We start from the raw sequence: 15,671 nt of genomic DNA, 5'->3' as shown, positions 1-15,671 counted from the left end.
TCCTTGACACAGCAAATTTTCTTTTTCTTTTTAATGCTTTTATTGAATGTACACAGTGCCTTCATAATAAGGTCTTGCTTGAAACACTTGTAATGAATAATCTTTGTTATAATTTATGAAGCCAGTCTATTTCTTTTGTCCATATAGCTTATACAACCACTCACTTTTGAAGACTAATGCCAATTTTCTTAAATAAGCATTATCTTAAAAGGGGCATACTATTAAGCATATATATATATATATATATATATATGGCAAGGAAACCATGGAACAGAAAGGGTGAGTTTCCTGAAGACAAACAGTGACAGAAATGTGGGGCATGAAGTATGGATTATCACAACTTGACACATTCGTGTGACTTCTCTTCCTATGATAATGTCAAACCAGCATGAGCTGATCTAGCAGCCTGATGGCAATGCATAGATACTTGAGGTAGGCCACAGAACACTAAAACCCAGAAGTTATTTCTTCATTGGGAACCACACCTAATTTTAGAACCCAGAAGTTATTATTTCTTTTCCCTATCTCTCTCCCTTCCATTTTCGTGGTAATGGAGAAAGAACTAGAAATCAGACCTACCGAGGCCATTTGGGCCTCAGGAAACAAATGAATTGTTTGTGTTTCCTTCCCTTAGAGATATGCTGAGGGTTGGTACACACCAGTTTGGAAGAGAGAAGGATCTGTGGACCATCTCATTTCTGAGTCAGTCAGCCAGCTGGGTGTTGAGACTATTTCCATGGCTTCCAACCCGTCAATGCTTGAAAACATTTACTACAGAAAGGATCGCTGGCTCGGGGAAGACATTTGTCTAATTCGGCAGCAGCACTTACACTGCATTTCCAGATTATGCGTCTCCTTGAAAACGATCTATTACAGGAGCAGTTTATAAAATTAAACACGTGTCATTATGCAATGCAAAATTCATGAAGCAACCAAATGTCAGGGATCTACATATTTAAAAACGGAGCTTTAGCATTCTTCCTTGGCAGGGATTCTGAGCAGCAACAGGCCCAGAGAAACACGTAGCTGATCACAGAGCTGTTTGGGAGTGGACCAAACCACTCCTGTTTGAAACTGTTCGTCCAAAGGTACCCTATTTTCTTAATGAAAAACTTAATTATGTTTATGTACTTGGTAAATGCAGGGTGTCTCCCAAACATGTATACATGCTTTGAATAATTATTAATTCCAATGGGTTAAATCTGAAAAGAAAGAAGCATCAATTAAACTATCAACTGTTAAAGTGCATATACATCTTTGGGGGGGACATCCTTTATTTACTAAGTATGTAGTATGTGCCAATCACTGGACAAAGCACAGGGGCAACCTCAATCGATATAAGCAATGTTCTGATCTCATGGGGCCTATATTCCAGGGAGGTGGGTTTAGGACGATAGACAATAAACAAACAAACAAGTAAATGAACAAGAAAATGATACTTTTGACACACAAGTTTCCCTCCTCATCCCCACACACTATATTTTCTGTCAGAGCAAAGGGAGCACTATCTCTTCAAACTACAGCAACCTTTTCTGAATCGCTAGGGCCAAATCACTGATGTGTGAACAGTTAACACTAAGCAATTATGGGGTACAGGATACCCCAGGGTGAAAAATAAACTAGCTGTCGGCAAGGAACTTTCCCTGGAAGAAATATCAGCCGCACTCTCATAAAACTGAAGATCATACTGTTGGGAGCCTCTCAGCCATGCTCTTTCCCATTACAACTCTGCTTCTAGCTCTGCAGGTAAGAGGAAATAAAAAACAGTCATCTCAGGGTTTGGCCTGTGATAGCTGCAGGAGCATTAGGCAACTTAAGCACTTGCTTAGGGGCCCAATTACCCATCCATTTTATGCTCATGAAGAACAGTTCCTGCTAGAGGGGCCAGTGGCTTACAAGTCTATTCCTAATGACTTCTTCATTGGGAACCACACCTACTGGCCATCATTGCTCTTGGGTGTTTGTCCTATGAGCTTGAGACCTATGGACATGCCAGTGCCTTCCCCTGAGAACTCTGTTGTTAGCTCTCATACCACCAGCTCACCTGGTTGCTTTGGCACAGGCAGCCATTTTTATGCTGGGAACTTTTCAGCGTAGGAACATGGCTTTGATACAGTATTTTAACTTCTGGCTTTTTGTGTTTTTAAATACGCATTATGGTGAAAGCTAAAGCTGTAGTAAGAATCGGGGATGTTGGTTTCACATGTTAATTAGTAATGACACCACAAAGAAAACAGTAATTTGACACATTGAAGGTACCACTTTGATATCAAAACAGTTACATCAAAATGATTATGTCAAAGTGGGTGCATCAAATCATGATCTCTAAAATTCTTGGCTTGTCCTCTTTATCTTCATTATTCATCTAGGGTATGATAGAGGGGGCCTATTCCAGGAAACTCCTTAATATGAAAATATGAGTATCCAGCCTCAGCAACAAACCCATAGATCAGACATCATGTGTCTCTCCTGCTTTGGCATAACACCATGCACCTGTGTCAAAGAGCACGGACTAGCTACTGGGGTGATGAGCAAATCAGTCATGTCCTGCCGGCAAGCTTTTTATGAGCATCTATATTTCCCTGAAGGTAAGAACACTGAGGATCTCAGAGTAGAGGAGAGATCAGAGACAGGTGTGATCCATCTTAGATTGTGATCAGAGCAAGTGCATTTGAAAGGTTAATAAGGCAGGAGTGAATGAGGCATCCCAGGGGAACTCCTGTGTGCAAAATATTCCTGTGCAGGGGAAGTCAAAGAAACAAGTTTGACTGGGACTCAGGACCTGTACAGGGAGAGGTTGTTTGAAGAAAATGGAATATAATTGGGAAATGGTATTATTTGGGAAAATGTGGGAGGCTATAGAAATCTGATGTAGTATTGAGAGGCAACAAGAAGCTATAATGGTGTTTGAACTGGTGAGTTACACGATAGCCAAGTGATTGAAAGACGATCTGAGCCTTTTTGTGAGGTGAACTGGTACAGGAGTGGAATTGGAAGTCAGAAAGGCTGCCCTGAAGTTAGTCTACAACCCAGGTATAAGGCAATGAGGATTTAAACTTGTGCAATGACTGCAGAAGTATAAATGAAGATGCATATTTGAAAGAAATCAAGAAGGAATTTCCAAGACTTGGGAAAAGGTTAAATATTGGTGGTAAAAGAAAGATAAAACCAAAATAAACCTAAGGCACTGAGCTGAGTTGAAGATTGGGCATGTTTTTTGACATTGATAGCAATGGACAGACTTAGGAGTATGTCTGGGGGCGAAAGTCAAAGTGCAGAGTCACTATCACAGTGTTGATGGGATAGCCAAAGAGAACTATTTTATTCTATGGTGGTATGGGTGTGGGAAGAGACTGAAAAATTATGGTGGAAATGGAGGATTTTGGATCTATCTATCTATCATCTATCTGCCTATCTATCTATATAAAACCCTAATATGCAAATAGACCGAATGGCAGAACAACCGAACAACCAGTTGCTATGGTGTGCACTGACCACCAGGGGGTGTGTGCAGAACATGACAGGTGTCAGCAGCAGGCAGCAGAGCACACAGAACATGGTGGGCATTGGCCATGGCGGGATGGTGGAGCAGGTGAGTGGGGGTGTCAGACCAAGGCGGAGCTCTGGTTGCTGTCATCAGGGCGAGCCTGTGGTGGTTACTGAAAAGTCTTTGCTCCTGTGCACCACAGTCCAGCCCAGTGCTCACACCTGCTGCTGGTGCTGGCCCCCAATCGTTCGGCACCATCAGCGTGTGTGAGCAGCGGCTGGCGGCCCTGACCACCACTCAAGGCTTCTCCACTTCCCCTTGCTCCTGAGGGGTGATTGAGGCCAGCAGCCACCTATCGCACCACTGCTGGTGCCAGCCCTGCTCACACCTGCAGCCAGCACCAGAGCCTCTGCTCGCACCCACTGCTGGCTCCTGGCACCGGTCTTGATTGCTGGGTGCCTTCAGCAGGTGTGAGCGGTGGCTGCTGGTCCTGATTGCCCCGATGGCTTTTCTACCTCCCCCTGCTCCTGAGGGGCAATTGGGGCGGCAGCCACTGACAGCTCCGGCCCCGCTTGGACCTGCTGCTGGTGCTGGCACAAATCACTCTACACTGTCATCAGGTGCGAGCGCGTTTGGCGCCGTCAGCATGTGGGAGCAGCAGTGGTGTGAACAGGGCTGCTGGCAGACAGAGGACAGGGGCCCGCAGTGGGAGGGGCCAGGCAGGGGCACAGAGGATAGGCTAAGACCCACCTCTGTGCCCACCACAGCCTTGTGGCCCACAATTCCTTTCAAGGTGCATGAATTCATGCACTAGGCCCCTAGTCTATACAGTGGGGCCTTGACTTACAAGTGTGCCAACTAACGAGTTTTTTGAGATACCAGCTGTCTCTCGGCCGATTTTTTGCATTGAGTTGACAGAGTAATTTGAGTTAATGAGCTCCTTAACGAGCTCCTTAATGAGCTCGGTCTCAGAACGAATTAAACTTGTAAGTCAAGGCCCTACTGTACATATAAAAGGCTAATTGATCAACTGTCCATCTGTTTGACTGTCCTACCGACTGATCAACCGGCCAGTACATGTGGCACACACTGGCAATTTAAAAATAAACATTGACTTGCTCATGCACAATACATATAAAGCACTGGCACCAATCACATGCATGTGTTTTGATCTGTCATTATCGATTGTGAATTTGGTTGTTTTTGTTGACATTCTGAATATACTCGATGAAGATTTTCACACCTATTTGAGGGATGATTCCATCAATTCAACGGATGATGCCAAAAAGGAAAATTTTCCCATAGAATTTCTTACGAGTATTACTCCTTCAGGAATGCCATGTCATAAATCAAATTGAAAGTAGGTGCAATCATCATGCTACTAAGAAGTCTTAATAGTAAATGGGGTGTTTGTAATGGTACTAGATTTATTATCAAAAAATTGCGACATAACATAATCAACGCTGAAGTATTAACAGGATCTGTGAAAGGTGAGGTTGTTCTGATTCCAAGAATTGATTTGTCCCAGTCTGACACTGGCCTCCCATTTAAATTAATTCAAAAATAGTTTCCTGTGATGCCAGCATTTACGATGATTATTAATAAATCACAAGGACAAACTCTAGACAGAGTAGGACTATTCCTACCTGCACCCGTTTTCGGACATGCTCAGTTATATGTTGCTTTTTCTCAAGTTAGAAGAGCATGTGACATTAAAGTTAAAGTTGTAAATACTTTATCACAAGGAAAACTAGTCAAGCATGCTGAAAGTGCTTTTACTCTTAATGTGGTATACAGAGAGATATTAGAATAAGTTTAATCAAGTTATCAGTCATTGTTTTTATCAATGCTGTTTTTATGTCATGTTTTTGTTGTTTTTATATCATATTTTGTTGTTTTTATATCATGTCTTTGTTGTTGTTATATCATGTTGTTATTGTTTATTTATTAATCAATTTATATATTATTTTCATATACATTTTACTCATTTTCTTTCATCTCTGACACTTATAGAGAAAGGGCAAATAGCAATATTAAAATATTTCTTCTAATTAATTTCCTTTTAATGTGCACAAATCTGTGCACTGGGCCACTAGTCTTTTTTGAAACGGTAGGTAAAGTCATGTGAGCAAATCATCATCATCACCATGAGCATTGTGTAAGACACAGTGGCAGTAAGTCAATATGTTTGTAAGTTCACAAACATACATATGGACGAAATTCAAGTCTGATAAAGTCCCCAGAAAGGAAGACAGGAAATCAATGAAAATGGAAAACAATGAGAAAAAGAATCAACTGAGAAGAGAGAGCAGTGCTTTAAAAAGGGGTGCAGTCAGGGTGCCATAATGCATTCAAGGAGGAGAAACAGAATTCGACCATTTGACTTTATGAAAAGGCTAGCTTATTTTTTCAGAAGGCTATGAATTTACAGACAAGTTAAGTGGGGAGTGGCTGGAGGAAAAGTGGCGTTTTAAAAGGACAGGATCCAAGTTAGAAGGAAATTAGAGGTCATCTATTGTGGCTTTGTCTCCATTTCAGAAATTGCTTTCAGGATATGCGGCCCTAACAGAGAGATATGCACTCCACCTTGTTGGAAAGGCACTGCCACATCTGTCGGGCAGTCAATTTCATATTTGAACAACAAGATATGAGTTAGTGAACTCTTCATGTCATTGAGATAAGATATCAAAAGATAGAAGCACATAAAGTAGACATTTGCTGGTAGCAGGAAAGTACAGAAGGATCAAGTGAAGTCTCTATCCTATATAATAAAAGCCTAATATGCTAAGTGTCCAGTTGTCCGGGCATCTGTTCAACCAATCAAAGCATAATATGCTAATGATATGCTAAGGCCATTCAACCACTCGCTACTACGTGCACTGACCATCAAGGGGCAGACAGTTGACCGGTTGACCAGGTGCTATAATGTGCACTGACCACCAGGGGGCAGATGCTCCAATCAGTAGGTTAGCTTGATGCTTGGGTCCAGCCGATAGGGACTGAGCGAGATGAGCACGACATGCCCTAGAGCCCTCCTGCAGTCCCTACCCAGCTGGCTCTACCCAGCCCCAATCATGCACAGGTGGTGTCCCTTGGCCTGGCCTGTGCCCTCATGCAATCCGGGCTAAGGGACCCCCCAACCCCGAGTGCACAAATTTTGTGCACAGGGCCTCTAGTATTATTATAACTAGAAGAGAATATTGTACACAGTTAAAGGACAAGATAAAGAAGCACTAGAGAGGAAAGGGTTAAAGTCTAGAAAGAGAAGGACCATAAAGCCTCTTGGAGGCCAGAGGTGGAAGTGGAAACACAGATGGAAAGGCTATTTTCTTTTCATCCATTTACCCACTAAACAGTGCCTAATATGGAGCTTTTAGTCTAGCACGTGTGCAAGAGAGACCACTGATGGATTAATTGAGGAGAAGAAAGATATTTTTAACATCCAGGAAAAGATAAAGGGAGGATTCCAAAAACGAATTGAAGTGGTGATACCAATCCTGTGAGCTGAGGAGCAAGAGGAAACTCAGAGGCATCACTTTTGGCCACTGAAAAGAAAATGGCTGCTGTTTTAGTCAATTTTAAAGATAAAGATTAAAGAAATAAAGCTGTCTGACTCTTTTGTACCTTCTCCCAAAACTGAAGTAATAAGCAAGGCATTCCGATCCAACCCCCCTTCCTGGAGGCTGAGATGCGCCAACAGGACCTTGGCCAGATGGGAGCTGTGGAGCTGCTCAGAGGGGCATTTTGTTGCCCAGTCAGTTTGGATTTAAATCAGGTGCCTCCAGGGTAGAAGGCCAGAGCTCTGCCAGTCAAGCTAAGGGATGTAAGCTGCCGTTGTGTGAAAACAAGTTAAGTTGCTTGGTTCCAGGGAATATGGTCCAAGTGTCATTGATGCATCTGTTTAATAATGCACATCAGTGGCTGTTCCAGAATTTGGGCGCCTGGAGCCGCCTTTGTTTCCTCATTTCCAGAGAAATGAACAAGCCCGTGTCTTAACCAAAGCACTAGATGGCAGCATAGGACATCAATTCAACCATCTCTCCGCAGGCTTCTGGAATTGTGACAGATACAAAAAATGGTACCTGTGGTTTTGTGTATAAAACTGGTATAACTGTTTGTACATTTAAAAATGTAACAATAAATTAAACATAAGGGAAAGGAATTGCTAATAAATACAGCGTTAGACCGCCTTTCTGTATTCCAGGTGACAAGCTCAGGCAATCAGGGAATGGGCAGGAAGGGAAACAAATGGAAGAAGTTTCAAAACGTACTGCTGGGTGGTGATAGCTTCCTTGAGGGTTGTTGCTGACTTACCCACACGTCTGTATGCATTACACAGAGGTGAAAATCTAGGGAGGTGAGGGGTTTGACGTGTCTGAAAGTGTGGTTACAAGGGATTCTAGAAGGAAGCGCTGTTCTGTGGTTCCTTAGCTCACTGTTTAGATGGGCGGAAGCTCTTTCCTTTAAAAGGGACACAGATCATGCATTTCCATTCTCTTAGATCCGCTCACCATTTAGAAAATGGGCCTCTTATGCCTGCACAAATCCTAGCCTGTAGGACTGGGTTCAGTAAACACTGTCATCTTTTCCTCTGTTGTCTGAGCTGATTTGCTTTTTTGGTTAGAACACACTGCAGGCTGAGATGCCAAGGACATGAGTTTGATACCAGGAAGGGCCAGTGGCTCGTTACAGAGAAAAAGGAAACAAAAACTATTCCGGGCCGTGCATGGTGAAGCTCACTCAACCAGCTGCAATAAATGTTTCTTACACTCAGAGCTCAGATCCCATTAAGATGATCAGAAGCATTATCTTTTGATTCTTTCTTTCATTTGACAAACATTCATTATTTGCTATGTGCCAAGCATTGTGCTAGGCAATGAAAGAGATTAAAAAAAAAAACTTACCAAAAACCAAACTTAAAAACCCACAGTATGATATAATATACATTTTTCTATTACAAAGACTACAAAAATAATAATAGTTACTACTCACATAATGGTTAATAGTTTATGACACACAGGTCCATAATATCTTATTTGGGTCTCACAATACCCTGTCATTTAGATCTTTTTACAGGTGAGGAAACAAATAATTTTTGAAATAATTCATAATTTGCCTAAAATCACAGCCAGTAAGTGGTACCAATGGAACCTAAAGCTAATTTTTGACTCTAATTCTTGAACTCTTTCCACTACAACTGTAAAGAAAGTGCTGCCATTTGACCCAGTAATCCCACTTCTAGGAGTATATCCCAAGAAAACAGAAACACCAAACAGAAAGGATATATGCACCCCTATATTCATAGCAGCACAATTTACAATAGCTAAGATTTGGAAACAGCCTAATTGCCCATCAGCAGATGAGTGGATTAGAAAACTGTGGTACATATGCACAATGGAATACTACACTGCTGTAAAAAAGAAGGAATTCTTACCATTTGCAACAGCATGGATGGAACTGGAGAGCATTATGCTAAGTGAAATAAGCCAGTCAGTGAAAGAAAAATACCACATGATCTCACTCATTCATGGATAATAAAGAACTTTATAAACAGATGAACAAAAATACAGAGGCAGAGAAGCATCGAACAGATTGTCAAACTACAGCGGCAAGGCTGGGGAGTGTTGTGGGGGGAGATAAGAGGTCAACCAAAGGACTTGTATGCATGCATATAAGCATAACTAATGGACACAAGACACTGAGGTGGGGAGGGAGGGAGGGCATGAGCCGGGATGCAGGGGAGGCTGGGGGAAGGTCAATGGGGAAAAAAAGGAGACATATGTACTACTATTTGTAATACTTTAAACAAGAAAATAAAGTTAAAAAAGGAAAGTGCTTCATATTTAATACAATTTCAACTCCTCTTCCCATCAAATTTTTTCATAACAGAATTGTGTGGAATTTAGGTCAAAGATTTGAATTCAAGGGCAGTGTGACTATTTACTTAGTAAATGCCATTTAGAAATAAAGAAGTGATCTCCTAACTGGAATAAAAGCATGCAAGATGCCCAGGAAGAACATACCACCTCGGCTTGTAGTTGTTTTATTGCTTGTGTATAAGTAGGAACATGCTCTCTTTACCAGCAATCTTCTTTTTGTAGAGTGGGCATACAGACTCTTGAGGTCTGAAAGGGTGTTTTCCACCTATCATTTCTTCATACACCCAAATTTCTGTCATTTCTCTGGTTGTTTCCCATGGTTTCTATGTTTTGCTCTGTACAGTATATGCAGCACCTTTCAGAGCCCAGCATTTAGTGGTTCCTTATTTATTTGTTGAGTCAATTGAATGAATGAAAATAGAGTCTCCAAGTATTGGCTTCACTTAGTTCAGTCCAAGCTAGCCTTCTGCCTCCTTCCTGAGAGTCTGTCCATTTTAAAAGCAAAACTTACCTCAAATATTTTTTCTTTATTTTTTTAATTGTTTAAAGCAGCGGTTCTCAACCTGTGGTCAAATGACCCTTTCACAGGGGTCTCCTAAGACCATCAGAAAACACATATTTAATTACATATTGTTATTGTGATTAATCACTATGCTTTAATTATGTTCAATTTGTAACAAAGAAAATACATCCTGCATATCAGATATTTACATTATGATTCATAACAGTAGCAACATTACAGTTATGAAGTAGCAACAAAAATAATTTTATGGTTGGGGGTCACCACAACATGAGGAACTGTATTAAAGGGTCGCAGCATTAGGAAGGTTGAGAACCACTGGTTTAAAGTATTACAAATAGTAGAACATATGTCTCCCTTTCCCCACATTGACTTCCCTCTGGGCTCCCCCACCTCTCCGGCACATGCCCTCACTCCCCCAGTGTCTGTGTCCACTGGCCATGCCTATATGCATGGATACTAGTCATTTGGTTGATCTCTTACCCCACCTCCAGCCCTCCCCTGCCTTCCGGCTGAAGTTTGAGTCTGTTCGATGCTTCTTTGTCTCTGTATCTATTTTTGTTCATCAGTTTATGATGTTCATTATATTCCACAAATGAGTGAGATCATGTGATATTTATCTTTCTCTCACTGGCTTATTTCACTTAACATAATGCTCTCCAGTTCCATCCATGCTGTTGCAAATGGTAAGAATTCCTTCCTTTTTACAGCAGCGTAGTATTCCATTGTGTAGATGTACCACAGTTTTCTAATCCACTCATCTATTGATGGGCAATTAGGCTGTTTCCAAATTGTAAATTGTGCTGCTATGAACATAGGGGTGCACATATCTTTTCTGATTGGTGTTTCTGGTTTCTTGGGATATATTCCTAGAAGTGGGATTATGGGTCAAATGGGAGTTCCATTTTTAGTTTTTTGAAGAAACTCCACACTGTTTTCCACAGTGGCTGTACCAGTTTGCACTCCCATTAGCAGTGCAAGAGGGTTCCTTTTTCTCCACATCCTCTCCAGCACTTGTCATTTGTTGATTTGTTGATGATAGCCATTCTGACAGGTGTGAGATGGTATCTCATTGTTGTTGTTTTTTAAATATATTTTATTGATTTTTTACAGAGAGAAAGGGAGAGAGATAGAGAGTTAGAAACATCGATGAGAGAGAAACATCGATCAGCTGCCTCCTGCACACCTCCCACTGGGGTTGTGCCTGCAAACAAAGTACACACCCTTGACCGGAATCTAACCTGGGACCTTTCAGTCCACAGGCCGACGCTCTATCCACTGAGCCAAACCGGTTACGGCTCATTGTTGTTTTGATTTGCATCTCTCGGATGATTAGTGACTTTGAGCATGTTTCATATGTCTCTTGGCCTTCTATATGTCCTCTTTCAAACAGTGTCTATTTAGGTCCTTTGTCCACTTTTTGATTGGATTGTTTATCTTCCAACTTATTGTATGAGTTCTCTATAAATTTTGGAGATTAAACCCTTATCAGAGATAACATTTTACCTGAAATCTTTACTAATCCAAGCTGTCCGTAAGTTTCTGTAACAGTGCATGGCCTATCGCCACACAACCTAGCACCTGATTTTAGGTTTTCTTGCATTGTCCTCTGGTTGTTTCATGTGAGTGAGTCATGTTTCCCCAACCGGAGGATCAGGTCTGGGAGGCAGTGCTTGTCATCACATAGTATCAGTTTACTTACTGCTCACAACATTTCACCTGTTTAAATCTGCAAATTCTGTGTGGTCATGCCTTTCTGTGGTGGCACATTCCAGTCTAATCCCATCTACGGGCACTTGAGCTGAGCAGGGAGGTGGAGATGCTATCTTTCGGGGAGGGGGTGCTGCACCAGGTGAAATCTTCCTGTTTCAATGTGGGCATTCAAACCAACAAAAAGGCCGTGTTGCTTTCTTCCTGGAGCCTGCTGATTGCCCATTTTAATGATCTGGGTCCATCATCTCTCTTTGAGCGAGCCACAAAGGACCAGTTGTAAACAACCACTGCCCAGATTGGATCACATTACCCAGGAGATGAGCCAGCACCAGGTATAGCCTCAGTTTGAGTCTGGAGGGCTTGAATCTTACAGCCTTTGCTGCAAATCAGAAACAAAGACCATAAAAAAGTGGGTAGATTTCCTCTTACTTAGCATTCAGTGGAATGAATAATTTAAATACTCAGTGATTTAAAACAAACAAACAAAAAAACCCAAAAGCTTTCAACACAGAGATTAATGAAGATTTTCCCCACAGTTGACTGATTCAGAGGCAATGTGCTGCCATCTATACGGAAGGATTTGAAGTATACTGTAGTCCCCAAATTTCTCCCCAGCTGGCCCACTATAGTACATCTTTAGCATCATTTATTTTGGAAAAGGCATCACCTCTAGAAAATGTCTATGAAAATGGATATTACCTGGCAGAGATCTTAGAAATTACTAACAAAGAGTAATTCATTAGGCCATTTAATTTTTTCTCAACCTCAGCACGACTACTCCCCACCTGCATCTCCCCATCCCTCCCCCCCACCACACACACATAGAATAAGTAGGAGGGCAGAAAGGGGAAAACTCATCACTCAGAGGTAAAACATTCTAAAACAGTCTTTATTTAGTTTACAATTAATGTTAGAGTAGATAGAAATTTGGAAACACCAAAACCAAAATTCTGATTTTGTTGTGAGAATATTTTAAATGCTAATTTCCCTTTTTCTATATTAGTGTTATAATTCTCAACAGGAAATGATTCAGAATTCCTCCCAAGCCTTTATGAATGGCCACAGAAGGTAGAAATACTTCCACCTTCCTCAGTGATCAGAGACTTAGCCAGTCCCGGTGACAGGAGATCCAGGCCAAGCTTCAGGGAATCAGGATCCCATATTCCCACAGCCTGTCCCCAGCCAGACATGCGTAAGTTTTCTCTTTCCTGCCCCTAACTGTCCTCTTCAAATATCAAAGAACTTTTAGATTTTAAATTCCAATAGGTGACAAAAGCATCTCTGCAAATGAATCCTTGAAGGTGGAAGCGAGAGAGGTGCACGTGCCCTCAGGAGAGGGGCAAAGGGAGTTTCCCACAGAAATAGTGAGATCACACCTGATAGAGGAAATAATCTGTAAAAGGGTTGTGTCTGAGGCTCACACTTAGATTTAGCTCCTGGTTTTGGTTTTTTTTTTGGTTTTTTTTTAGCATCTGTTTTTATAAACAAAGAAAACATTTTGAGACCAAGGGTGAAAGGATCAAAAGTCTGAAGGAACCAGAAGTATATACACTTTTTATTTTGTGGTGTGTTGGGCAGGACCCAATTCCACATGCTCAGTCAATATCCTGCCTGCTTGGTCTGAGGTTTGAGGTACAGTTTGCTTGATTTCAGGTCTGACCAGCACATATAAATTCACTGGTCCATGGTTCTCCTATCAAATCCCCCCAAATCCTTCTATGACTGCTCTTGCCTTCAAGGATGGGCCCTTTTCAGGACCTCTGATTACTACCTCATGTCTTGCCGGAGGCCAGGGAAATGTAAGTGTTCATGGGAACTATGCCAGGAGAGGACACAGCACCCAGAGTGGGAGTGAGGGGAGGACCTGCAGCCTGGGTCCAATGGCCCAGGTTCTCTCAGTCTTTGTGATGTTTGACTGTATTTTATCATTTTATGTTTGTATAAACAGCCATGGGAGACCTGGTAATTTTTTGTGGGCACCACATCTACAGAATTAAAAGACTGGTGGTGCCAATTAAGTAGTGATGCTCTGAGGCACTAGATCCCGACTCAGCAATGCAGCTTTGCCTTTGGCGCTGTGCCTGAAGTTGACCTGTTTTGGGAGGAAAGTGAGAATCAATAGGTGTGTCTGCTTATATGTGCACTAGAGGCCTGATGCATGAAGATTCATGCAAGAATAGGCCTTCCTTCCCCTGGTGGCTGGCACCAGCTTCCCTCGGGCACCTGGGACCAGGGCCCAAGAGCTGCCTCCCACCTTCGCTCCAGCCCGGCCACCGCCATCTTTGTCGCATCAACTCATATTCCCTCCTTATTGGCTGTGGGCGCTGCCATCTTTGTTGCGAAGTGGTGGTCAATTTGCATATTCTGTCTTTATTAGACAGGATTTTGTGGTGTGGTGTGGTGATGGTGGCAGATGGTAGTATGTATGTGGAGTGTATGAGTTTGTGCCTCCCTGTGTATATCGGTGCATGTATGTGTGGATACTGAATCTCAGAGTTTAGTGGAGTTAATGGGACTAATATAATTTTATGGTTTGGGGCAAATTGTTCACTTATATTATTGGCATTTCCCTGTAACTCCAGCTGGGCCAAATTAAAGCTGTACCTTCAGTTAATTTACTCTGCTGTGTAGCTCTACCAGGCAGCTCTAGTATAGATAGACCATCCAGACAAGATGGCACGGGATTCTATAAGGGGCTTATGCTTTGGAGTCTGGTATTCTGGCTTACATACATCTGAGCTGTATAATTGCCTTGGATGGTTGTTATGAGGGGAATTAACTAGGCATTTCAAACAAAGTGCTCAGATGTGGTCTATCATGTAGCAGGTGTCCAACAACTGGACCTTCTCTTTCTATCTGGCACATTGTACAGCTATGATGGCTGAGCCCTCTTTTTTTGTCCTTATCACACATACATCATTATATATAAATAATTTTAGAGAGAGGAAGGGAGAGAGAGAGAAACATCGATTGGTTGCCTCCTGTACACACTCTGACAGGAGGTTGAACCCACAACCTAGGGATGTGCCCTGACCAGTAATCAACCACCACCTTTTGGTGTACAGGATGACGCTCCAACCAACCGAGCCACACGGGTCAGGGCTTGTCCTTATCCTTTAGAAGCCACAATACAAAACTCTTTTTGCCATCTTTTCCCCACATATCATTTATTTTCTAAACAAATCTAAGACATATTAACAAGTTGGCCCTGAACAGCACATATTTCTGATATGAGGAGCTATATCCTTCTGTCCACTGTGGGGACTTTAAATTCTGGGCTCTAGTCTGAGTAATCACATGACGTAGAGAAAGGCTTGCAAGAACTCTAAGTCACTACTTTCTTCACACTAAAATACAAATTACTCTTTAAAGGCCTAACTCAACTTCTCTGTGCTGGCCCACAGCGATGTTTCACCTTTGTGAATTCTGGCTGCCTTTAGAGTTACATATCCTAAAATCATTTCTTCATGTTAATAACATCTTTCCAACCATACATTCAGCTCTAAGTGTGCAGCGTTTGTGCCATATTTTTCAGTAGTATCTTCTACAATGGAAGTGTTTGTTGATTGGTGGATGTCATTGGTGATTTTAGTATCTAGGGGGTTAATTGTCCAGAATGTGGATGACTGCATTTGGATCTCCTGATTTTTCTTTTCCCTCCACCACTTTACCTATTTTACAGCTCCAAGCCCCCCTATCACCCCATGATGGACAGAACAAAGATAACCTGGTCTCTTGGACCACTTTTTGATGAAAGGGAATTTAAGATGCCATTGCCTAGAATGAGATTTTTGAGATCTCTGTGGTTTCATGCATTCTTTTGAGATCTTTGTGGATTCATGCATTCTTTGTTACCAACTGGCAAGGGCTCCTAGCAAGAGCATCATGAAATGTTTATACAAGAACTACCCTTATTACAGGGAAGTAAGGGCTAAGTATAACATATGGTATTAAATACAAGTGCTACACCTGTTCAGCTGGGTATAATAATACACACCTGATGCTACTTTTATTCTGATGTCCTACTAACAGCTAGTAAGAATTTTTAAACAAAGAAAGCACAGAATAGTTT

This window comes from Myotis daubentonii, chromosome 1 (genome assembly GCF_963259705.1).
Source record: "Myotis daubentonii chromosome 1, mMyoDau2.1, whole genome shotgun sequence".
Classification (NCBI taxonomy): Eukaryota; Metazoa; Chordata; class Mammalia; order Chiroptera; family Vespertilionidae; genus Myotis; species Myotis daubentonii.
This window is presented reverse-complemented; position numbering follows the sequence as displayed.